The 14,085-nt window shown below is 44.1% G+C and overlaps 1 protein-coding gene across 7 annotated transcripts in view; it reads left to right on the plus strand.

The window, feature by feature from the left end:
* The window catches only part of ZMIZ1 (zinc finger MIZ-type containing 1), a 559,350-nt gene that overhangs the window by 224,994 nt on the left and 320,271 nt on the right, over window positions 1-14,085 (plus strand). For all 7 annotated transcript variants that reach the window (XM_054983309.1, XM_054983311.1, XM_054983310.1 and 4 more), the window contains exon 4: window positions 10,666-10,746. The gene's annotated coding sequence lies outside the window, so the exon portion shown is untranslated. The remainder of the gene's footprint in view (window positions 1-10,665; window positions 10,747-14,085) is intronic.

Raw genomic sequence — 14,085 nt, forward strand, 5'->3', positions numbered from 1 at the left:
GGGCTGGGTATACGGCAATTCTGTGGGGGTTCAGAAAAAGCACCCAATGTTGTGTCGGCTACAATGTGAAGCCTGCTCATGATATCCTTTTTAAAAAAATAAAACAAGTTTCTAATTCTTGTGGCTGTGAAGGGAAATCTGTAAGTGATGCCTTTTTAAATCTGAAGTTCTGCATAACATTTCCAGCAGTTTGAAATGGAACTTCCTTTCACCCCTCCCAATAACTGGAAAAGTCAGAATTAAATACGTAAATATGAAGGGGGGGGGATCATGTTTTATATAAGTTGCAGAATTGTGCTTTCCTGCTCTAAATTTTGGATTGCTAGGACACAAGATTCTGAGTTTTGTTACGCACGCATGCAGCAGCTATTGCTTCTGCCCAACTGACATCAAGTATGATTTGCCCTCCTTGCTGGCAAAGTTGCTGGCTAGGCAAACTGAAGGTGTAATATCCAAGAGGCACACCCGTCCACTTCACTTGAAACCTCAGGATCTGGGCCAGATGTCACAGTTGTTCAGCCATCCCGCCAACCTGATTGGAATGGGAAGCAGTGTCGCCAGTCCTATGGAGCTCTCATAGATACACAAGTAGGGTTCCCCCGTGAGGGTGGGGGAATCCCACGCTCCCAGCCTCCACCCTGTTACCTCTCACCTGGCTGGCAGGTGCAGGGAAAAGGTGCCCCACATGGGGCCCTAATTCCTGGCACAACAAGGAAGCGCTCTGGATTGCATGTGATGTTCATACACACAAGGTGAGTACTCTCAATGTGCATGCCCTCATCCACCCCCCCATCCCCTGGTTTTGGCTCCAGGGGACCTGGCAACCCTCAGCGGAGGCTAGATGGCCATCTGACAGCAATGCTGATTCTGTGAACCTGGGCAGATCATGAGAGGGAGGGCAGGAAGGGTTGCATCAGTGCTTCGGAAGGGTTACATCAGGGCGTTTTCTGTCCTGGCCCCTCCCTGGTGGAACTCTCTGTCGGAAGACACTCAGGCCCGCCAAGATCTTGTATCTTTTTGGCAGGCCTGTAAGACAGAGATGTTCGCCAGGCATGTGGTTGAGGCCAGCACTGGATCCATCTAATTAGCCTCCCTGCCGGTCTCCTGCCGGGGGGTGGGGGGGGAAGCATATGGTTCATCTGCCCCCCCCCCCCCATGCCTGAGGAGTTAGAGTTTCACCAACTTACACCTCCACCCATTTCTTACCTTGTGTATGGTGGGCAGGGAAAGAGGAAGGGTGCCCCATCTGGAATGCTGATGTCCATGTTTGCACTGAGATGTTGTTTTATTGGTTTTATCGATTGTACCTTATTTATGATTGTAACCCACCCTGAGCCTGCTTGTGGGGAGGGCGGGCTAAAAATCTAATCGATCAATCAATCAATTAGTTCTCGTGCCCCCTTCTTATATGCCCAGAATAAGGCCGATCGCCACCTTGGGGCCAGGTAGCACTTTTCCCCAGGCCAGTTTGGCCAGGGATCCTGATGGTGCTTTACCATATTCTGGGTATGGAGCAGGGGGCACTGGGGGTGTGGAGAGGGGAGGTGATTGTAAATTTCCTGCATTGTGCAAGAGGTTGGACTAGATGACTCTAGAAGGTATCTTCCCACTCTATGATTCTATAAGACTCAAAGCCCTTGATATGAGTACTTTGGCATTTGTGTGCAAATATTCCAGCTTTGCAGCACTCAGAAGCTGCATGGTAGCAGTTTTCACAAGTCTCAAACAAGTGAGCGAATGTGATGGGTGACTGGAGAAAGGGGGTACTTTCTCTGTTTTATGATTGTCGAAGGCTTTCACGGCCGGAGAACGATGGTTGTTGTGGATTTTCCGGGCTGTATAGCTGTGGTCTTGGCATTGTAGTTCCTGACGTTTCGCCAGCAGCTGTGACTGGCATCTTCAGAGGTGTAGCACCAAAAGACAGAGTGCTACACCTCTGAAGATGCCAGCCACAGCTGCTGGCGAAACGTCAGGAACTACAGTGCCAAGACCACAGCTATACAGCCCGTAAAATCCACAACAACCATATTTCTCTGTTTTGTTGCTGCACAGCCCCTGTGATGGAAAAGGAAGTTCTGATTACATTGTTCCTAAGCCTCCCGCAAGTAGAAGCCCTCCCTTAAACTCAAATGAATGCCTGACCAGGCACAGCAGATATTTCTGAGGCTGAGGGAGGGCAGGGCTTTTTTTCAGCAGGAACGCGGGGGAACCTCTTGAAAATGGTCACATGGCTGGTGGCCCTGCCCCCTGATATCCAGACAGAGGGGAGTTGAGATGGCCCTCCTCGCTGCTGGAGCGGTGTAGAGGAAATCAGGGGGAGGGACCTCTGTCTGGAGATCAGGGGGAGGGACCACCAGCCATGTGACCATTTTCTCTGAGGGCAACCCACTGAGGTCCACCACCTCTTTTCCCAGAAAAAAAGCCCTGAGGGAGGGCAATCAGAGAACAGCGTGGAACAGCGTGGAAGGAACTTGGGTGAAGTGGCTTCTGGTGGGTCGGGTCCAGTAAAAGGGAAATGTACTTTGCTGCTTGCAACAGCCACAGCACAAGGCCTACTGGTACACAGAGTGTTTCATTGACTGTTTAGCTCTGATCATTCATGAGCACAGTAACTCTTCTCATTTTAATTGCGTGTTGGTTCTGTGCAAATTAATTTGTTACAACTATGGTGCATGTAACACCGAAAATCATTTTATTTTTTACAAACTCGGTCCTCTCCCAGGTCATGTTTGGTGGGTAGTGTTCACTTCCCAGTCCCTTAGTGAGGTGGGTGATCCCCCTCCCCCAGTTTCTATTATCTGCCAGAAATTTGGGGAGCATTTTTAAAAAAACCTTCAGTGTTTCATGTAGTGCTACATCGCTTCTAGTAAAAACCAGGAAGTGATGTAGGGTAGCTGTAGGAATCACTAGAAACACTATGGGTTTTTACCATAGAGTTTCTGGTGATTTGTAGAGCTACACTACATCACTTCCGGATTTCTACCAGAAATGACATAGGCTGCTTCCACACACGTTGGATAATCAACTCTCAATACTCTTTAGTGAACATTTGGAACTGCTTTTCCATGTGTGGAACAAAAAATCCCAAAGGAGTGCTAAAGTGCATGGAAAGTGCATTATTCAACGTGTGTGGAAATGGCCATAGTGCCTCAGCTGGTGTCACAGCACTTCCATGTCCCTGATCACAATCCTCCCACTAGTGGGTCATCTTGAAAGAGAGGAAGCTGTGTATGGGACTTCCTGAAAAATATCCTTACAACAGAAGGGGATACACAGTACAACTTAACTTAAAATACCTAGCACTTTGTCTTGCACATACAGAAAAGGAAGCTGGGATACAATGCCCTAAGTATACTGTTAGGGGTGTCGTTACTACTTCTGCTTGTTCGTTGTTATGTCTATGTGCCGTCAAGTTGCAATCGACTTACAGCAATCCCAACAAGGGGCTTTCAAAGCAAGTGAGAAGCAGAGGTGGCCTGCCATTACCTTCCGCTGCAGAATCTTCCTTGGTGTTCACCCATCTAAGTACTGTCCCTGCTTAGCTTCTGAGATCTGATGAGATGGTGCTATACCAGGCTGTCTTCTCTCTCAGTGGCTCTTGGTCACATGGAAAGGGTCTGTCGGGTCTAACCAGTATTTCTGGGGGTGGGAAGGAATGCTTGGAGTTCCATTGGTCAGCAGGAAAACAGGGTGTATATATTTACAATAAAATAAATACATAAATGCCAAAGGAGGTGGAGTCTGGGAATTGTTCTCCCCTTCCCTGCTGACTGACTGGATGAAAGTTTTGAATACAACCTGAGCACTTTGGAGCTGTGGATTCCACTCTGATAATCAGACATGGCTGTTGTGAAGCAGCCAAGAGTGTACCAAAGCCTTGCTCATAGTGATTGTCTTGCATGTCATCTTAGAAGATTTGATGGTGGTGCCATAGTGTTTGCTTCTGCTGTTCATATCCTCCCATGTTTCTTTTCTAGGAAATGTTTCCATTCCTCCCCTTTCCCTTCCATGGCCTTTCTGACTCATCCTTTTTTCTTCCTACAAATGTATGCCTTCTCCTGCCTTCTGTGTTGTGAGTTTGCCTTCCAGTCCTTTCCACCTTTTTCTAAACAAAGCTGGTAATGGAGTTTTAATCTGTATGATCTGAACCAATGCCAGTCTATGTTCTGTTCAGTTTCTTTTCCTTGGTTTTTCCCAAGCTGCCCCCAACACACACACAACGTCAGCAGCAGAACTTTTGCCTGATTATTGTGATTATTACTGTTAGTCTCTGCTTACACTTTTTTAGGTCAGGCAAACCACGTGCCTAGCAAAGAGCTTGTACTTACAAAGAGAGAGAAGCTTTTCCCGCAAAACCCTCCTTTTGCTGAACAGGCTCATCAGACATTTTCTCCATGTGGAATGGATCGAGGCAGTGGTTACTTGGCCAGGGAACAGCACAGCCTTAGCTTTATGGCAACAGGGAAATGCTCAATAAATAGCATCTCATAAACACGGGGAAAAAATTAGCAGCTCCACTGGCTGTTTGTGTGCTCCCTCTGCTGGATTAGGAAGCAAATGCTGTCCACAGTATCCCAAACATTAGCCGTTTTCACACTGCTTATGGGCCACGGAACATTGCGCCAAGCTCCCAGAATGACAGTGTCTTCCTGGCGCAATTTCGTGCGAGAACTTGCGCAAAATCACACCAGGAAGACGCTGTCATTCTGGGAGCTTGGGGCGATGTTCCGTGACCGGTAAGCAGTGTGAAAACGGCCATTGTGGCGCGGCTAAATCTATCAAAAGGAAATCATGATAATCCTTATTATTATTTAAAGATAGAGTTTCTTTATTTTTATAAGTAGCAACAACTGTAATTCTGGGAGATCTCCAGGCCCTGTCAGGAGGTTGGCAACACTAATTGCAATAACGTTATAATAGCACATCATTATTTGTAAGAGAAAAGGTCTGCAGGTAATAAGGACAAGTTTACGGAGAGTGGAGTAAAAATTAAAGAGACCTTGGATAGACTTCACACAAAAATTTGAAGGGGCAAGAAGAAATTAAATTGATGTCTAAGGAATAAGAAGCCATTTTTTTTTTGTATTTCCCAAATCATTCAAATATAATAATGAATATAAAAATCTATATCTGGGACCCAAACTTTGGCATGGGTAAGGCAGCATTCCTTCCTGTCCCTCCAAGGCCTGTTTTGCCATGCCATTTGTCAAACGCCCTCATATTGTCTTGACTAATGCATTGTTTGTCATGAAAGATTATTAATGGAACTCCATAAGGAATCATGTGGTAACGTGGCTACAAAAGGCTTTGATTCTTCCTTCTCTCCTTACCAGGGCTTTTTTTCCGGGAAAAGAGGTGGTGGAACTCAGAGGGTTGCCCTCGGAGAAAATGGTCACATGGCTGGTGGCCCCGCCTCCTGATCTCCAGACAGAGGGAAGTTGAGATTGCCCTCTGCGCCGCTGAGCAGCGCGGAGGGCAATCTCAACTCCCCTCTGTCTGGAGATCAGGGGGCGGGGCCACCAGCCATGTGACCATTTTCAAGAGGTTCCGGAACTCCATGGAGGGCAATCTCAACTCCCCTCTGTCTGGAGATCAGGAGGCGGGGCCACCAGCCATGTGACCATTTTCAAGAGGTTCCGGAACTCCATGGAGGGCAATCTCAACTCCCCTCTGTCTGGAGATCAGGAGGCGGGGCCACCAGCCATGTGACCATTTTCAAGAGGTTCCGGAACTCCACGGAGGGCAATCTCAACTCCCCTCTGTCTGGAGATCAGGGGGTGGGGTCACCAGCCACGTGACTGTTTTCAAGAGGTTCCAGAACTCCCTTCCCCCGCGTTCCCGCTGGAAAAAAGCCCTGCTCCTTCCTCTCCCTGTACAGACAGTCCTCTCCAAAGTAAAGAAACCACTTTTATTAAGATGCAAGTGAAGCTTTGTGGTAGAACACAATGATTTACATAGATGAAAAAAATATAGTTCATTTCCCAGTTAAATGAGGGCCCCTCTACCCAAGACGCCTTGGCACGTGTTCATCAAGTGTAGGGAGATGCAGTGTTAGCTAGGAAGCATAGTTTTAAAAGAGTCAGTGGAGATCACTCTTCAGAGGGTTGGTTAATTTCATCTTTGCCTCCTTGAAGTTTCTCCCAATTTCATCTCTCAGTCTTAAACTGCGTGTGATTGCAACCAGAGGGCAGCGAGGAATGGAAATGGGCTGGAGCTGCCTTCCAGAGCCAAGCTTGGACCTGAAGAGGGTATAATGAGCCGAAGTTTCCCTTCTGGCCTTTCACAGCCCTTCACACAGCTCTAATATATAGCAAAACCTTTGCCCTGCAGCTGGCTCTGTCTTTTTAAATGGCCCTTTTAGACTAACATTGCATCACCCAACATGTGTTCTTCACGTGTCAGATGTCTTGTGTAGAGAGACTCTGAGTTGAGGTACTTGGGCTGGGACAGACCCCTTCCTTAGATCCTGAGAGACTCTATACATCAGATGAACGTACTGGTGGTTAGGGGGATAAACTCTAGAACAGATGTTTACTCTTTCAGAACTTCTTGTATATGTCTGGACAGCTACAATTTTTACTGATTTGTTATGATAATTTAATATACCGTAGCAGGCTGTATCTGTATGAGGGAGGATCTTCTGCATGTTTTGGTATGGAGCATTTGGTTGGTGTGAAGTAAGGCGGACCTCAAAAGCAGAGTAAGTTTAGAAGAGAAGTCTTAACAATTTCAAAAGTACTCATCCAGGGTTTTGATTTGCTTTTATGTATGAGAACTCCAGGGTTCCTACCCTAAACAGGCTCTGCTGAAGAGAAATAGGGATGTTGTACTTTTGAGGAAGGGACAGAGCACCTAGAATGATGTTTCCAGTTTAAAGTCTCTTGGGTTACAGGTAGAGATGGGCACGAACCAAAATACGAACCAAAATCCATGACAAACCAGGCCGGTTTGTGGTTCGCGAACCAGCGGTTCATCAGATCCCATTTTTGACAAACTGCCATGAACTTTAGGCTAGTCCGTTTGGTTCGTTTTTTGGTTCGTCACTGCAGACAGCCTAGTGCCAATCAATCAGTTTCCTAGGCAACAGGTAATGGACTTTCTGCAGACCTTCTGCTGACCTGGAAGTTACGATTTTCTGACCTGGATGAAACGTGTACACAAACCAAACAAACCAGTTCACGGGGTGGGTGGGGGTGGGCAGGTTCGTGAAAGTTCGTGGTTCATGGTTTGTGAAATTTGACAAACCACGAACCACATGGTTCGGTTTTTTCCCAGTTCGTGCCCATCTCTAGTTACAGGGGTGGAGAAAATTTTTTCACTGAACTGTGGGTAGATGTTTGGATCCCAAGTGTGGAAATAATGATGGAGTCAGTTGTACCACCAGAGCCCCCCTCCTATAGTTTGCAGTCTGATTCAGGATTTGAGCTCTGCTTGGTCTTACTGGGTAGGGTTGATTCTACTCCCAGCAGGAAAAAAAGTGGCATGTATGATGGATGGACCCAGCTACAGTTGGTGGTGCACACTGTAAACTTGGCACTGCAAAGGCACTGATGAGCACAAATGATGCTATGCCTATGAAAGATCTGCAAAATGCCACCCTGTCTGTAGTAAGACAATGCCTAGAGATTACTCAGTCACATCACAGTGACTTCTAGGAAGAGCTGTTTAGTTGTTAAAGAAATACTATAAAGGAGAAACTGAATTGTTTACAAGCAATGTTTGCACTCCAGGCTCTTTCAGCAGCCAAGCACGCCTTCCGAACAGGCTCCCTTTCATGGGTGGGAAGAGTCAAGCTGAAGAAACACTGCCAGAAATATATATGAATTTCCAGTGATCGTGAAGTCATGCCGGAATCTTTCATAGGTTTTCAGAGTAAGGACTAAGCAGGTCTTTTCTAGATAGTCAGGCAGATGACTTATCTCCCTCAGAAGTGTGACATGTGGGAACATATAAAAACTGCTTTACATTTGTTCAGACAATTACATATTTTTAAGTGAGCAAGAGCAGGGACACCCACAGACTTGAGCTGTCGATTGTAAACATGTAGTGATGTACAAGAAGAAACTGTGTTTGTATACTCTTCCCCCACTACACAGAATACTGGATGTGGGTCTGGGTATGTTCCGATCATGAGGCCTGTTCACCCGGCGCGGGGTGGGGGGAGAGAAGGAGAGAGAAAAGGAATGATGATGATGATTAATAATAAAATTATTTTATTGGAACAATGCTTTTTAGATTTTAAGACAATATAAACAGTGGAAAGGAAATACATGCTAAATTTAAGGAAGAAGACAGAAAACTATCAATGCATGAATTTTAGCCCACCCAAATAACATATATTATGTACATGATATGCCCTTGGATGTGGCTCTCTCCTAAGGTTACCAATCTGAGATTTACTTAATAGTTGGAGCCCTTGCTAGCAATGTTATGCCATCATCTTTGGAATTATTCCAGTGGAATCTGAAGTGATGTCATCACATGGGGTGATGCTCTAGAATTCACCCAAAACTCTATGATTCAATCCTATTTTCCATTCTGTTCCATGAATGTCACTAGTGCACCAGTGTTTCACTTTCATATTCTGTATCATTATTAGCATGACTTCTGAGTTCCATATTGGATTTGTATATGTATATGTATATGTATATGTATATGTATATGTATATGTATATGTATATGTATATGTATATGTATATGTATATGTATATGTATATGTATATGTATATGTAGGCACACACATACACACACATCTATATGTGTGTGTGTTTGTGTATGTATAAGCTATGGTTTTGATGTGACGTGCATAGCCAATGACATGAATTCATAATCTGTTTTTAAATAGTCTGATTTTATGTATTTGTGGTTTTAACCCTCTCCTCCTTCTGTTTACAAGTCAGTTAAAAAAAGGTACACTTTCACATGGTTTTTAAAGATAATCACCTGAAAAGCATTAATCACAACTTTAATGCTGCCTGGCTTGCCTACTATTTATTGGCAAAGGCATCCATTTATTCTTGTTAATTTTATAAAACAATTAAGAAAGGGAAATGTTTCACCCCACTTTGCTGGTTGCGATATTAATTTTCAACATAATAATAGTGTGCAAGGTTGGTATTATATACTGATTTATTTGTTGGGTTGCAGCTGACCTAATAATTACCTTTTATTACTTTATTTTAATGTCTTGAGAGAAGTATACTTTTTGCTACTTAAGTTAAGTAGCTTGGCTAATTTGTGTACCAAAACAGATTTAAATTTAAAAGCACAAGCTATGTGCTTATGTTCATGTCTTGCTATTATACCTGCTGAGGTTTCTGGGGTATATTTCATGTTTATCTCTAGTAGCATTTTGAGCAACTGTGTTGTATTAGTAATTGTATCTGTATCTGTGTTCTATAATAATTTTTAATCAGTGGGAAAATTTGCTAACATATACTTAATTTGCATTCTTTTCCCAGTTTGCTGAGTTGTTTACATTTGTTATTTGCATAGTGTAAACTTGTTGTTAAGATTTTATATTATTTTATGCTTGATGGTTAATGATGGTCTTTTAGGGAATAGGTGGCTTGTCCTGGGGAAAAAGTACTAAGATGCAAGATATGGATTTGTTGAAAGTGAGGTGACCCAGGCCAATTTCCTTATGAAAAGAGTCCACAGATACAAGTACAATGACTAATACAATGCACTTCCTCAAAATGCTGCTAGAGATACCCCAGAAACCTCGACAGGTATAAGAAATGAACATAACTCCTGGCTTGGGCTTTTAAATTTAAATCTGTTTTGGTACACAAATTAGCCAAGCTACTTAACTTAAGTAGCAAAAAGTATACTTCTCTCAAGACATTAAAGTTTAAAAAGGTTATTTTTAGGTCAACTGCAATTCAACAAATAAATCAGTATATTATCAGTATACCTTATATTAGTATACCATCAGTATACCAGTATATTATCAGTATACCTTGCACACTATTATTCTTTTGAAAATTAATATTGCAACCAGCAAAGTGGGGTTTTCCTTTCTTAATTGTTCTTTGTGCTCATTGAGTACTTTCTGCCTCCTTGACTGCTAAAATCCATCATTGTACTTTCCTGTGTGGTCAGTAGAGATGGGCACGAACCAGGAAAAAACAGAACCGGACGGTTTGTAATTCGTTGCGTTTCACAAGCCACAAACCATGAACTTTTACAAACCTGCTCCAGTTCGCTTGGTTCGTGAAAACGGCACATCTAGGTCAGCAAATTGTCACTTCTGGGTCAGCAGAAGGTCACTTCCGGGCCAGCAGAAGGTTTCCAGAAAGCTCATCCCCTATTGCCTAGGAAACTGATTGATTGGTGCCAGGCTGTCTGCAGTGATGAACCAAACGAACTGCCCTAAAGTTCATGGTGGTTTGTCAGAAATGGGCTCTGATGAACCACGGGTTCACGAACCACACACCGGCCTGGTTCATGCTGAACTTTGGTTCATATTTCGGTTCATGCCCATCTCTAGTTGTCAGGTTTCCTGTCCATAGCCATAAGGACTAGAAACTACAGTTCATTAAACAAGCTCAAAATATTTTGGATTCTGTGGAAGTTTTCAGGTTTGGATCCTGAGATTTATGTCTTGTGTCTTGTAGATTTTTACCACGCTTGGTAACATTGTGCATTCTTTTTTCATTGTAGGACAACACATTTGTTATGTGAAGCAACAAAGAGCCTACTCATCAGCTCCTGTGGGGTAGGAGGTGAACGTGGAATACTTCGGTAAGAACTTTTTCCTTGAGCAAAATATGTAAAGGTGTGTTTTCTCTTGAAAAAGTCATTCATTCATTGATGAATTTAGATCTGTAGACTATCCCTTCCTAAGAACTCTGAGCAAGAAAAATTGACTAGGTATACACCAGTTAAGGGACTGTAAAGTGTATCACTATGAAGACAGTGAAACCGTACTCTTGGTCCAGTTTTCCTGTGTCCCATCTATTGTGATTCCACAGCAACCCTTCCGAAATCTCAGTTCCTTTCACTGCTGTGGGCACACAGGACTTTTTAGCCTTCTTGTTTTGGCAGTCGGAGGTGCATGTATAAATTCTATGCAATTGAACCACATATGTGGCTATTAAGTAACAGACTCTGCTTGTGGTTCGGAATAAGAGAAGAGATGGATTTCCGTTGCAAGATGTGTCTGATTTCACAAGTCCAGACAAAGCATTGAGACCTGTAGTTTATTGGTCAGCTCCTTCACTGTATGTTCCATACATTTATGAAACTTTCAGAAAGACCAGTTCCTGCAATGGAGACACTTCATTTTCTCAGGCAAAAGGTTGCAAGCCCCTATGCTAAAAGATACAGTTATTTTGAGAGAATGGCGTTGTGACCTCAGGACTGATTATACCCCTTACCTCTGTCTCCAGCTGCAAATATGAACGTTCCCTTCTGGCAATCCTGGAAACGTACACAGATATTTAATCATTAAGTATATGTATGATTGGTGGTAACATTCCAGGCTATATGAGCAAATGCCAAAATAGAGTTCACAGCAATAGTACATAGTTGTACATGGTTGTTTAAAAGATGGAGCAGGAGTTGACTGATTTTGATTTCTCCCCAAGCTATCTCATGAAGCTTAATCCTGAGTAGGGGTGTGCATAATGAAAAAAAAAGAGGGGAAATTGCTGGCTTGGCTCGTTAAAGCAACTTACGGAATGGTGGAACAAAATCGGGAAAGAAGGCTGTAACAACTCCCCCTTCCCGAAAAGTTGATGTGTTTCGTTTTGGTTCTTGCTGCACAGCGGATGTGCAGGCAAGCCAGGCAGTAGTGGGCTGTCAAGCAACATCTCATTTTCCTTAATAGCAAGTCTGCTTGCACTCGTCATGCAACCAAATGGGAGAAACCAAGCCCTTAGTGTTAACTTTGTTGGTGGGAAGGATGTGCACAGCAAGCATGAGTGCATTTTTTCTTCAGTGCTTCTTAGTTAACGCCGTTGAGTGGCTCATAGGGATCAAATCACAAAAAGTTTGCTTTGTACCAGGAGGGGAGCTGCAGATGGCACAGTCCTGTTGGCGTCGCCATCTCCATCCTTTTCTGAGCATTTTTATGCACAATGAAAGGAAAGGCCAGCAACATCCATGCGAGTGTGAACTAGTGTGCTTGAGGACGGAGGGGTCTCCTTCAGCCTCTGAGCCCCTGGCTGCCACAAAAGTGCATGTTATGCAGACTAGGGTGAAAATTGGAAAGAAAAAGTAGTTATTAAAAGAGAGCTCCATAGAGGAGGTCCCACGCTTGTGGAGCTGGTTCATGCCCATTCAGTGGCCTTGTGCTGCTGCTGTCCTCCGCTTGGGTGCCACGGTGCCAGGGCCACCACTGTGACTACAGAAGTCCTCCAAAGATAGCAGGTTGAGAAGCACCAGGAGGAATTTCATCCTGCCTAGAAAGCCCTCCAGCTTTGGGGGCTTTTCTGATTAAAACTGTCAACCCAGAGTTCAATGATGAGACGTTAGCAGGTGTGTACATTGTGCACACACACACTCTCTCTCTCACACACACAAGACTTTCCAGATCAGTATTCCACATGGAAGCACCAATCAGATTAGATTTTTTATTTCCTGGCATGCTAACGGGACTCTCTTTCAGCTGTGCCAGCCAATGTCCCTTCTTTGTTTTCATTCAATTCTTAGTTAAAGGTTTTAGTCAGAAAGGGAGACTGGCAGCCAACAATCTGTCCAGCCTCTCATTTCTACTAGGAAAAAGTAGGGATAAAAAAGTGCCATCCTCCCTCCCCTTCCTGTGAAGGAAAAACCAACATCCAGCCCTCACTTTCTGTATGTTTTTATGCACAGTGCAAGGACAGGCCAGGGGCTGGTGGGTTTAAAGAGGGAACCTGGACAGGTTAGGGTGAGGAGTATTCGCTCCTCATTGAGGGAACGGGACTAGAAGGCTCAAGAAAACATGACATAACAACAGGACTCAGAAGTAATAATTAATTGGCTTTGTCACTATTAAAAAGAAGCAATGTCTTTCTTAAAAATTATTTTGCTGCACTGTGCTGGTTGGCAATGAAGCTCTCTCCTGCTTGTGCACCATGCCAGTGTGCCATACCAGCGCCACTTTGCCAGTAAGTTTCCCACCATTGTGTGCACCTCCCAGCACGTGCCTTCTTTGAAGTCCATTGTTGTTTGAACTTTCATGTGCTTGAGGAGAAACTCATTCGATCGATGGGGTTTTGGACAATGCGGTTTTTCGCTAAGCATGAATACAGCTTCATTTCCTCAACTCCCCCCCCTTGAAAAAAACAGTGTGTACATGCATGCACACTGCACAGCTGACCAACACTCACCTTGATACGCAACTTCCCCAAGCATTCCTCGTGGTCCATAAACACACAACCTTATTGTTACACACTCTTAGTAGTTGGTCGATAATTTAGAGGGAGGACTGTGTTCTGTGCAATTTTGGTGCTGTTGCATGCAATAACAGCTGCCCTAGAGCCTCATTTCCCTTCCGCCCCTTGAAAAGAACAGCCTGTGTCTGTGCATGTGCTGCCAATACACACACAATGGGACAAAATTCTTGAAAAACAAACTGGTCCGTTCCAAGCCGGCAGTGGCATGCTCGAAACAGTTATGGAACGGAATTATTCCACAACCCCCTGGAACCGAAACTGAAATGTTCTCAGTGCATATCCCTAAGCCTGGTTTGGTTTGACTAAGTTAGTATTGACTCCTCTGATTAGCAGTAGTTCTCCAAGGTCTCTGGCAGAGGTCTTTCACATCACCTTGTCTGTGGGGATCGAAGTGGGGACTGACTTTCTGCCTGCATAGCAGATGGTTTACTGCTGAGGAACAGTTCCCTCTCTCTATAAAGAGAGCCCATATGGTAGAATATGGGATTGGACCTGGGCCAGACTTGTTTTATATCCCTGTTCAGCTAGGGCATTTGCTGGGTGTTGGAAGCAGTTGATGAAAGAAAATCCCATTCATGCCAAGCTGACCTCCTAAAATGTATCTAGATGAGTTGTTTTTAACGCTCTGTGAGGTAATTAGGCTCCATCAAAGATGGCCACTTTCTGCATTCTTGAGAATCCGTTTTCTTTTTTTCATGAGGTG

The sequence above is a fragment of the Eublepharis macularius genome, chromosome 6 (assembly GCF_028583425.1).
Source record: "Eublepharis macularius isolate TG4126 chromosome 6, MPM_Emac_v1.0, whole genome shotgun sequence".
Taxonomy (NCBI): Eukaryota; Metazoa; Chordata; class Lepidosauria; order Squamata; family Eublepharidae; genus Eublepharis; species Eublepharis macularius.